Raw genomic sequence first — 9,869 nt, forward strand, 5'->3', positions numbered from 1 at the left:
TCTAATTAGCATATTTGCATGATAGATAAGTGATAACAAGTACAATTTTTTTTTTTTATATATATTTTTTTATAATGTTTTGTTTTTTTTGCCTTTTGTTTTTTATACTTTTTTTAATACTTTTCTTATTTATACATATCCTTTTCGATTTTCTTCAGTTGTTTCCTCTTATTTAGTTTATTTTTTATACTTTTTTGCACTCTGACCTTCACTAGATTTACCATTAGTCGTCACACTCTTCCTCCCATAGAGGTTGATTATAGTGATTCTCAATCACAATTCCCAACTTGACATGGTCCACAAGCAGGCAGGCATGGTAGTCCACGTGCCCTGCAACTGCACCGTTGTGTTCGGCAGGCAGTTGTGCAATTACAGTGGATCATCTGCAGGAGGCTTTCTGCGGCAGCAGTCTTACTGGTCATAATTGGCAGGAACCGGTTGTCCACCAGTTTCCATCCCCAATCCACTGTGTTCATGTCACCTTCCTTTCCAATCCACACCATGATCTCGATGTAAACTCTTTGGCAGTGGTACTTGGTTGAGGACTCGGTTGGAGGCAGACGTTATGGGGTTAGGTTACTTTATTGATACCCGTAGGTAAACTAGTTTTACAGTCCAAGCGAGGCGGGACATCCTTAACATAACATGCAACACACAAAACATTAAAACATATAAAAACAGGTAATAAAGCATGGATAAAAAGGAATAGAAAACAGTACATGACCAAAGTAAGGTGACCAGATTTCTTAGACAAAATCCGGGGACATTTTCGGCTCAGAAGCGGAAATACCTCCAAAAAAGGTAATGTTTTTATCTTTGTAAAACTTAAAACGGGGACACTGCCCCAGGGGCATCACAAGACCTAGAGCTGCACTGGGGCACAAGCGCCCCTAGGGGGGGGTCCATGGGCATGCTCCCCCGTAAGAACATTTAGTCTATTTTAACGTTTAAATGCATCAATCTGGTGCACTTTGAAAAGAAATTCAGAGGTAAGACTTGATTATTCTTATCTATGGATGGAAATACTGTATTTGTGCTGTAGCCTGAACTATTTTGCACTTCAGAATTTTAACCATGCACACACAGGTTGAATAGTTTTTTCTTCATATATTTGCATTCATGTCACTAGGAAGTATACCAGTATAAATATATATTCATATTTGTAAGTGGGATTGTCTGGAATCTGGCAATATAATAACCATTATAGTGGGATACACTGGCTAAGCAATTTACAAAAATGTCTGTGCTGACATAAATAGTTTACATGAGAATACATTATAATTTTGTCCCAAAGCTGGAGACCATGTCAAAATTTTGTTGCAATTTCAAAACCAGATTACCCGGGAACCGCTTGGTGTACCGATGCATGTGCTGAGTGAAGAGTTTGTGAAATATTTCACAGAGAGTAACGGTGTGCAGAGATTTATGCAGAATGCAAATATAACATTTCATGTAAGTTCAATGTTAATTTTCTTGCAAACCTGGCACTAATATCATTGGAAAGCTTAGATTCCTGTTGAGGCGGTTGTGCCAGACTCACGCCTTTGGCTGAGTCTCTCTCTGTCAGAGGGAGAGCAGGTGTGCGGTTGTGAAGAAGTTGGTAATTTCATGGCGCAGATTAACACTTTTGCATGCACTGTATCCGTGTCACATTCTCATCAGGGGCTGAGCCCCCCTAAAGGTCTGATCCTAGAATCGCCCCTGCTGCTACTTCATACTTGTACTCCACTACACCTCAGAGGGAAATGTTGTAATGTTTATTGCACTACATTTATCTGACAGCTTTTGCTTTATTGCTTCACGCTGGGCTTGTTTCTGCAACAGCTCATTGAGTATCAGATACAGTTAAAACTATTGAGGAAATATTTTCCTTTGACTTTGGTCCAGTATTAAACGAGATCGCTGCAGTCGGCAACGGCGAAATTAAGCTACAATGTTAGTTAATGGACGTCATTTGTCCAGCTTGTATTTACGTTCATGAAAGTGCTCGTTTTGCCGCTGACAGGCTCAGATTAATATTCTAAGTGTCTGACAACATTATGGAAAGGATTTCTAAGGAGGTCGACCTTTCTGTTAGAGTAAGGTCCTTTTTTTTAAAAGATAAAAAGTCCGCAAAATTGCGTTCGCTAAACCCACCAGACTCCATGTAAATAAACAGTCATTTTAGCATCGTAAAATATGGACATTCTAGAACATCTCTGAGCTCTGAGCAGCGCTTGCTCTGGCTTGAGTTTGCGCGTGTAGGGTGACTATATGTTTGGTCAATGTTTTCTTTCTTTCCAATTTCGGGTCTGTCAGTCACAGTGAAAACCGGGGACATTTCCGGGGACAGCTCCAGCCGGGGACAGGTCACCAAAACCGGAGACGTCTGGTCACCCTAGACCAAAGTGCTTGTGCGTTTTGTGCAAATAAAAACTTACAGAAGATTTCCTTGCCTTCGAAAAGGCCTGCAGGAAATGAGCAGAGCTCATAGCTCATTACATCTTCCAGTGAAAACTGTCCAGTTTTCGACATGATCAGGAACCGTTGGAACAGCAAAGCAGGATCAATGGTTCGATCTTGGGCAACTTTGATGGTGGAGTCATCTGCAAGGGTTTTTGCCCGGGAAGGATATTCCAAAAAACGGGTTTTCCAATCATCTTTTCAATGTCTCAAACTCATGCACATTCACCTCCTCTTTGGCAACAACACCAGTTACATTGTTTCTCAGAGATGGGTCTGGAGAGAATGGTGTGCAAATGCTAAGCTTTTCCTTGATCTTTTCTAGATGAGAGTGATCTCTTTTCATCCTTGCTTCTGAGGATTCTCGGTGCTGCTCGCTGGTCATGTAGGTGAGGTCATTGAGGTCATTGAATTCCTGCATGGCGTTGTTGTATTCAGATGTGATGGGTGTGAACATGGTCCACAATGCTCACATTTCTTCAGTCATTCCACTTCCATGGGTCACTGCTTTTTAAAGGATCGCATCAATGTCTGCTCCATGACAAGGTCAGAGCTACCCAGCCTGCCCAGTACTGGTTAAATAACTTTTACATTGCATGTCAAGTCTGTGTTCTAGCAAAAAAAAAAGGGTATGTATCCAAAAACACATACTGAGTAAGAGTTACATGACATAGGCTAAACCATTTACATCTCTGGTTCACCCCAAACAAAGATAAAACCTTACAGTAATCTCAGAAAATCATGTATTCCGTAAGTATGTAATCATGTCAGTGCAAATCAGACAAGTCCAATGGATTCATAGACGCAGACAACATGGGGTTAGACACCAAGATTACTTGGCTAGGTCAAATATTGAAGGACTTTTTAAGGGCGTCCTGCCCATCTTGGACGCCATCTTGAAAATTACACCTTTCTAGTGGTCAAACTTTGGTAAACGTTTAGTATGTTATTAAGAACACCTAATACTACAAAAAAAAACCAGCTGAGAAACCTTTTGTTAGAATTTTTTTAGGGTTATGTGTTTGTTTTTTTCATAGATGCAGCCACCTATAGACGGAGAATCTAATACAGACGGATTTGGTACTTTCATGTGATATACATAACAACAACAAAAGGACTTGTTTGGGCTCTGGAGAGTTTTAGGATTATTTTTATTCCTTTAGGCTCTTTTTACCAGATGAAGTGGTAGTTTGACTTTTTGTAATAGGTCAGGACATGTTTAAAAAGCTGCACATTGTATGTGTAAGACTAAATCTGGTACTGAACAACCATGTGTAGCCGCACATGACAATTGTCTTTTACGCTGATGGATTACCCAGGGGCCCAACGGATCAGGGGGCCCCAAGGCCAGAGTCTTTGTGTTCGGTGACTGTTGTTAACATGTCTCTTTGGAAAGTCAAAGGGATCAGTCAAAAACATGGATGTTCCAATCGCATGTGGGTTGCCCGCTGATCCTGATCTGAGTCCTTTAAAGGAATAGTTTGACATTTTGGCAAATATGTTTTTGTTTATTCGCTTTCTTACCAAGAGTTAGCCATGAGAGTGGTATCGATCTTCTCATCTATTAGTTCAATAAAAGATACAGTTGGCTTCACTCAGCGTAAAAACATGAAGCAGGGAAACCGCTTGTCTGGCTCTGTCAAACTTCACGGTGACGATCACCAGGAAGCCACTGTGCCCAGCCAAGAAATAGTCCAGTACATAACCCCCATAACAAATGATATAATGTGTTAATTAGTGAGCCAGAGGTGCTGGTAGGTGGACCCCCCCTCCCCCCTCCCACCCCTTTGGGCTTTTATGTATCTGTGCCCATCAGTGTATGCTAAGATAAGAGCCTACAACATGACTCAGATCACACATGACAACTGCAGAATAACCAAAATAATGGTTACTTATTTTGTTATTCCAGTCACCAGTCCAGCCCTGAGCTGTAATCACTTGCTGCAGGCCATATAAAGTGTTTGGTTTGGCAGGCAGACCATCAGCAGGTGGCTTGAATGCTGTAAATGTCACAGAGGATGATTTCCTGCCTACATACATACTACCCGGCTGTTCATATTTACATTTCCTCACCACAAGCCTTGATAGCTATCGGAGGGTCTCTTCTTGTGTGTGTCTGTGTTTGTGTGAAAGTGGTTTATGTGCGTGCGTGCGTGCATGTGTGTGTGTGTATGTGTGTGTGTGTGTGTGTTTGTTGCCACTGGTGACAAAGACGGAATTCATTTCTGTCAAACCAACGTGCCTGTCCTAAACTCTCATGTAGCGGGGTTGTGATGTCTAAAATGAATGCTTAAATGCATTAAAGGGTAACTTGGGTATTTTTTCAACCTGGACCCTATGTTCCCTTCTTTTTGTGTCTAAGTGACTCATGGGAACAACATGTTTTTGAAATTGGTCCGGTATTAAACTGCGAAACAAGCTGCAATGTAACTTAATGGGCAATAATTGCGCACCTTCAATTTCCGTCCACTAAAAGTGCCGTTTTTATGCTCAGATCATTTTTGTTTAACATGAAACAGCCCTCACTATCATCCTTATCACTATCGCCAAACCCACCAGACTCCGTTTAAAAGAACAGTAATTGTACCATTGTAAAACAAACTTTATTCAAAGTCGAAAGAAACAAAATAAAAGCCGTCTTGGTTCATCTTTCTACTGTTCCAACAATCACCACTCTGGTTTGGCTGAAATAAACCCTTAGTTCACTCATTTACATGTGACAATATGCTTGCTCTATACACGCTAAAAGACGTGATTATTTCGATGGAGTCTGGTGAGTTTGGCGATGGTAATTTCGGGGCTGTTTCCGGTCAAACAAAAAGGATCTTACTCTTTAACAAAAAGGTCTGTCTCTGTAAGGATCCTTTCCATAATGTTGCCAGACACTTAGAATAATAATCTGAGCCTGTCAGTGGCAGAAACGGCAATTTTAGTGGATGCAAACAGACGGTGAACAGATGCCCAGGGTGGTTACATTGCAGCTTGTATCACGGCTGAAGGCTGCAGCGGTCTTGCTCAATACTGAACTAATAAAATAGTCACTTAGACACAGAAACATGGAGAAATAGGGTTACCCTTTAGCATGTGACCCTAAGCTTTGTAGGCCTTTTCATTTAGATGTAGCCTAGTTTATAGAGTCTCCTTTTCTTTTGCTGAGCTTCTGTATGGGAACCTTTTTACTTTAGAGGATGTGGTTTGCGCAGTAATATATTACGTGCCAAAGAGCTGTGCTCTAGTTCCTCCATGGAACTTCCTAAGTGCAGTTTATCTCACCCGCAGTTTGCATTATAGCAACATGTTTTCACTGTTGATATTACTCCTTTTTCTTATGTAAGGGATGTGAATACATCCTCCTAGACTAAAAACACTCGACTCTGTCACTTGATATCGAAGAGGCTTCATGTGAGGCAGTTTGATGGTAGAACTTGATGCATGGTTCGCACAAAACAAAGCACTCAAAGCAGTTTCAATTCCAGAAACTAGAGGCATGGCGTGTGTGCCCGGGTAATTTCTACTAAACCACACTGGTGCACAGCACACACACCAGAGCTGTAAGCGGGGCAAAGTGCTGCATGGCACGCGAGCTAACCGCAGCTGGTGATGCATGGGGTGCTTGGGTGTTTATCAAGTATTATACGTGGGCGATGTTCTGTACAATAAAGTAATAATGGTACAAATGAAGCAACAAGGTCCTTGTTTGCTCATGGTAGCATCAGGATGTTGGCTCTGTGGGTTGTGCTGCTTGGCTGAGTTAATGTCACAGAGCAGAATGACATCAGGTTCAGGCATGGTCATTGCACCGTTGTTTCTGTCACCAAATAGGCTAACCGTGCTCCATATACAATATACATGTATATACTATATGCAATAATTCCTACAAAATGTGATTTATTTTGGTTTGAAATGAATATTTAACAGGGTAATTAATATGTTAAACGGAATTGCCAGGTTAAAAAAAACTAATTAAAATAAAATAAAAAAAGTGAATGTGAATGTTTTTCACAGAAATGAAATGGACTTGATACTTAACTTTCTAGCAGATGCCGCTGTGCTGCAATTGCTTTACATCGGACACTAATGTAGTGCAAAGATTAAACATTAAACATCGTGGCTATTCTCCAACCATGTATTTTGTATGTATATTTAGCTACATACTTGGCCCTGACATAAAATAAATATAAAACTAAACCTTTCTGAAACCTGAAACTAAACTAAAGCTAGCAAACGCACGCTGAAAACTAAAACTCAAAAATGAAATCAAAAAGTCGATCCTATAATAAAAGAAAAACTAAGTGAAGATTCAAAACTCTAATAACCTTGATATTTGTATTTGTCTCAGATGTCTTTATCCTGGGGGTTAATACAGGTTATCTGTGGTCAAGACAGCTTCCTTCTTAGCATTCAAATACAGTAGCTTCATATATATTCATTCAGTACAGTACATGTGTAAACCCCTCTCATCCGGGAGGGGAGGTGGTCTTGCACTGCTCTATCGCGAGAACTGGAAGTTTACACCCCTGCCTGCTCACTGAGATCCTCCTGCATGTCCCTAGTGTGAACCTCAGCACCCTGGGAGAGAGGGCTTTCAGCTGTGGAATTCACCGCCAGACTACATCAGACACTGTGACTCAATTACTGACTTTAAAAACAGACTTAAGTAGGCTTATGGACTGACTTTTATTTTTATTTTTATTTATATTATTTTTTATTATTTTTATTATTTTTTATTATTTTTATTTTTATGAGATGACTATAATATTAACAACCTTTTTTGTTTGTGAAGTGACCTTGGGTGTCATGAAACAATGTATTATTATTACAGTACAGTACAGTATGATGAATATTTCATGATGCTCTACAATCCAGAGAAGAAGCAGAGAGCTATAGCACAAGTCGATGAAAGGGAGGGGCCTGTGCAGTTCTTGTCATTAGTTGACCCTGCAGAAAGGTCCTTGCTATCTCCTCCCACAGCACTCCACAATCAGCACGGTGCAGCTCAGTGCTTCTGAACTAAACCTCCGGACACAAAGGGTGGGAGTGGGTACCCTAGCTACTGTTTTTTTTTTTTATGAAAACCCAAGGATTGAGTCATTTGTGGTTTGGTTGGACTGTACTGTCCAGTTTAACAAGTTAAAGTTGATGGACTTTCTTATAATCGTATAAAGAAATACTTCAACATTTTGGGAAATACACATATTTACTTTCTTGCAGAGAGTTAGATGAGAAGATCGAGCTGTTGAGATGAAAGTCAGTAGCGTTTTTGCAACAAACACATTGGGGAATGTCGTTGGCCTCAGTGAACTAGCATCACTTCTCACAGCGTAAGCCTCTGATTATAAGAATCTAATCCATTTTGGATTGGTTGTATTGTCGCTGAGGATTTGCATCAGTCAGCTGTCAGTGTGTGTGGGACAATGGGGCTGGGGCAGCCAGACAGCAGCCATTGGGCCTACATGTCACATCCTATTGGTGATGAGACTCAGCCGACCCCCCAGTCTGGCACCAGGGTTGTCCCACTGTGCACACATTATCAAAAAGAGTTCAGAGTGATGGCGTATCTTCTATACCTGTGAACGAATAGCGACAGAATTAGCACTGTTCTATAAGAAATCCACTTAAATGAGTGAAGGAAATGTACCATTCTAAAACAATTCTGTTTGAAGACTCAATAATGAGCTTTGAGAATATATGGATCCCAGGGGGAAACCAGAAAGACAGAAGCTTCCTCTTTTTACTATGATGCTTCTTCGGTCAAATCTTATTTGAATAATTTGGTTACATGACACACACACACACACACACACACACACACACACACACAAGAATTCTCCTGAGTGTGACTGAGTGTGGTGGGGTAATGTGTGTACACACTCAACTACAGCATACTGCAATACACACACACACACACACACACACACACACACACACACACACACACACACACACACACACACACACACACACGCACAGTGTTCTTCAGAAAAATAGCAAGAGACTAAACTAAACCTCATTAACTCTTGCGAGTTTTGGTAACTCCACTGTTAGGAAACGGTGTGATTACTAAACAACCAGCTGTTGGAGTCATCTATATCTATTAGTAAGTACGTAAAGTTTATTTCTAGAGCACATTTGAACACAGCTTAAGCTGACCGAAGTGATGTACAAAAAAAGAGCTGGTGCTGTATAAAAGAACACTGAAATGTAAAAATAAAAAGTAGAGAGGAAACACAAAAACAACATCCCAACGGCAGCAAGTCAGCAACGTGCAGCAATTCACAAATACAGAAGTATAGACATGATTAGTGTGTTAAAAAGGCCAGTGAGTAAAAAATAAATAAAAAAATGTGTCTTTAGATTTAAAAACAGAAATGGAGGGAGCAGGTTCCACAGTCGCGGAGCAGCAACTGCAGAGGTTTGAGTGGAGATCGGGGGACATACAGGAGAGATTTTTCATCAGATCTAAGAGACCTCGGGGCTGAGTGCCAGTTTATAAGATGCGTAGTATAAAATGGTTATGAAATAATGAATTACAAACAGCGGGAAGTTGTTTCACAAAAACACGATGAAATAACCAAATCCTAACCCACTTCCTTTTAAGATGCAAAAATGTCATACGGCTTTGATCAGCAGAACCATGTTGTTTGCCATGTACTGTACCATCATGTAGGTTTGGAAACCAGTGCAGCTTATTATCACGCCAACGCAGAGAGGAAGAGCTCAACAAGACTTGAGAAGAATTCAAGTGCAGTGTGGATCTGAAGTTATGGATCATATATGAACAAAACTGGCCCTGTTACAGTTGAATAATGAAAAAAAGACATTTGAACCAGATTTGCTGGTTGTGAGCATTAAATTACCAGCTGTGGCGTTAAGCTTCCTGCCTGTATATGGGTTTGTCTCTGCAGGATGTGCACACATTGTCATCCTTGTGTGCGTAGTACAAACAAACAGCCGTGTTTCTCGTCACCCGCGAGGTGAGCCAATCTGTCAACAAACAGGAGTCCAGCAGGTATAAAGGCTGCTGGGTGTGACTTTTGTGTGAGCACGCAAAAACACGTTTGCTGTGTTTGACAGGTTCTGCGCAGTGGCTGAGCTGTAGCAGGCCTAAATATGTGTTTGGTCTGTGTGCAATGAGACTATGCTCATCCAGGTCAATATTTAGCATCATCTCTGAGTGGTGATTGTGGTGTCTAATGTCTGCAGAGATGCTTTTTGAAGCTGTTTCAAACACGGGCAGAGCCAGACGTTTAAACATTCAGCTCAGCTCAGCCCAAAGCTATAGGGAAGTCCAGGGGCGTGCTCCATTTACAGCAGCTATATGCATTCTTTTTCAAGCTATATTTGATAACAGAATGCCTAAAAAGCTGTACATTATTTGGGAAAAACTTGATAGTTGCCAAGGGAAAATAATCATCCTGTAGTAGAGC

Source organism: Sander vitreus, chromosome 12, assembly GCF_031162955.1.
Source record: "Sander vitreus isolate 19-12246 chromosome 12, sanVit1, whole genome shotgun sequence".
Classification (NCBI taxonomy): domain Eukaryota; kingdom Metazoa; phylum Chordata; class Actinopteri; order Perciformes; family Percidae; genus Sander; species Sander vitreus.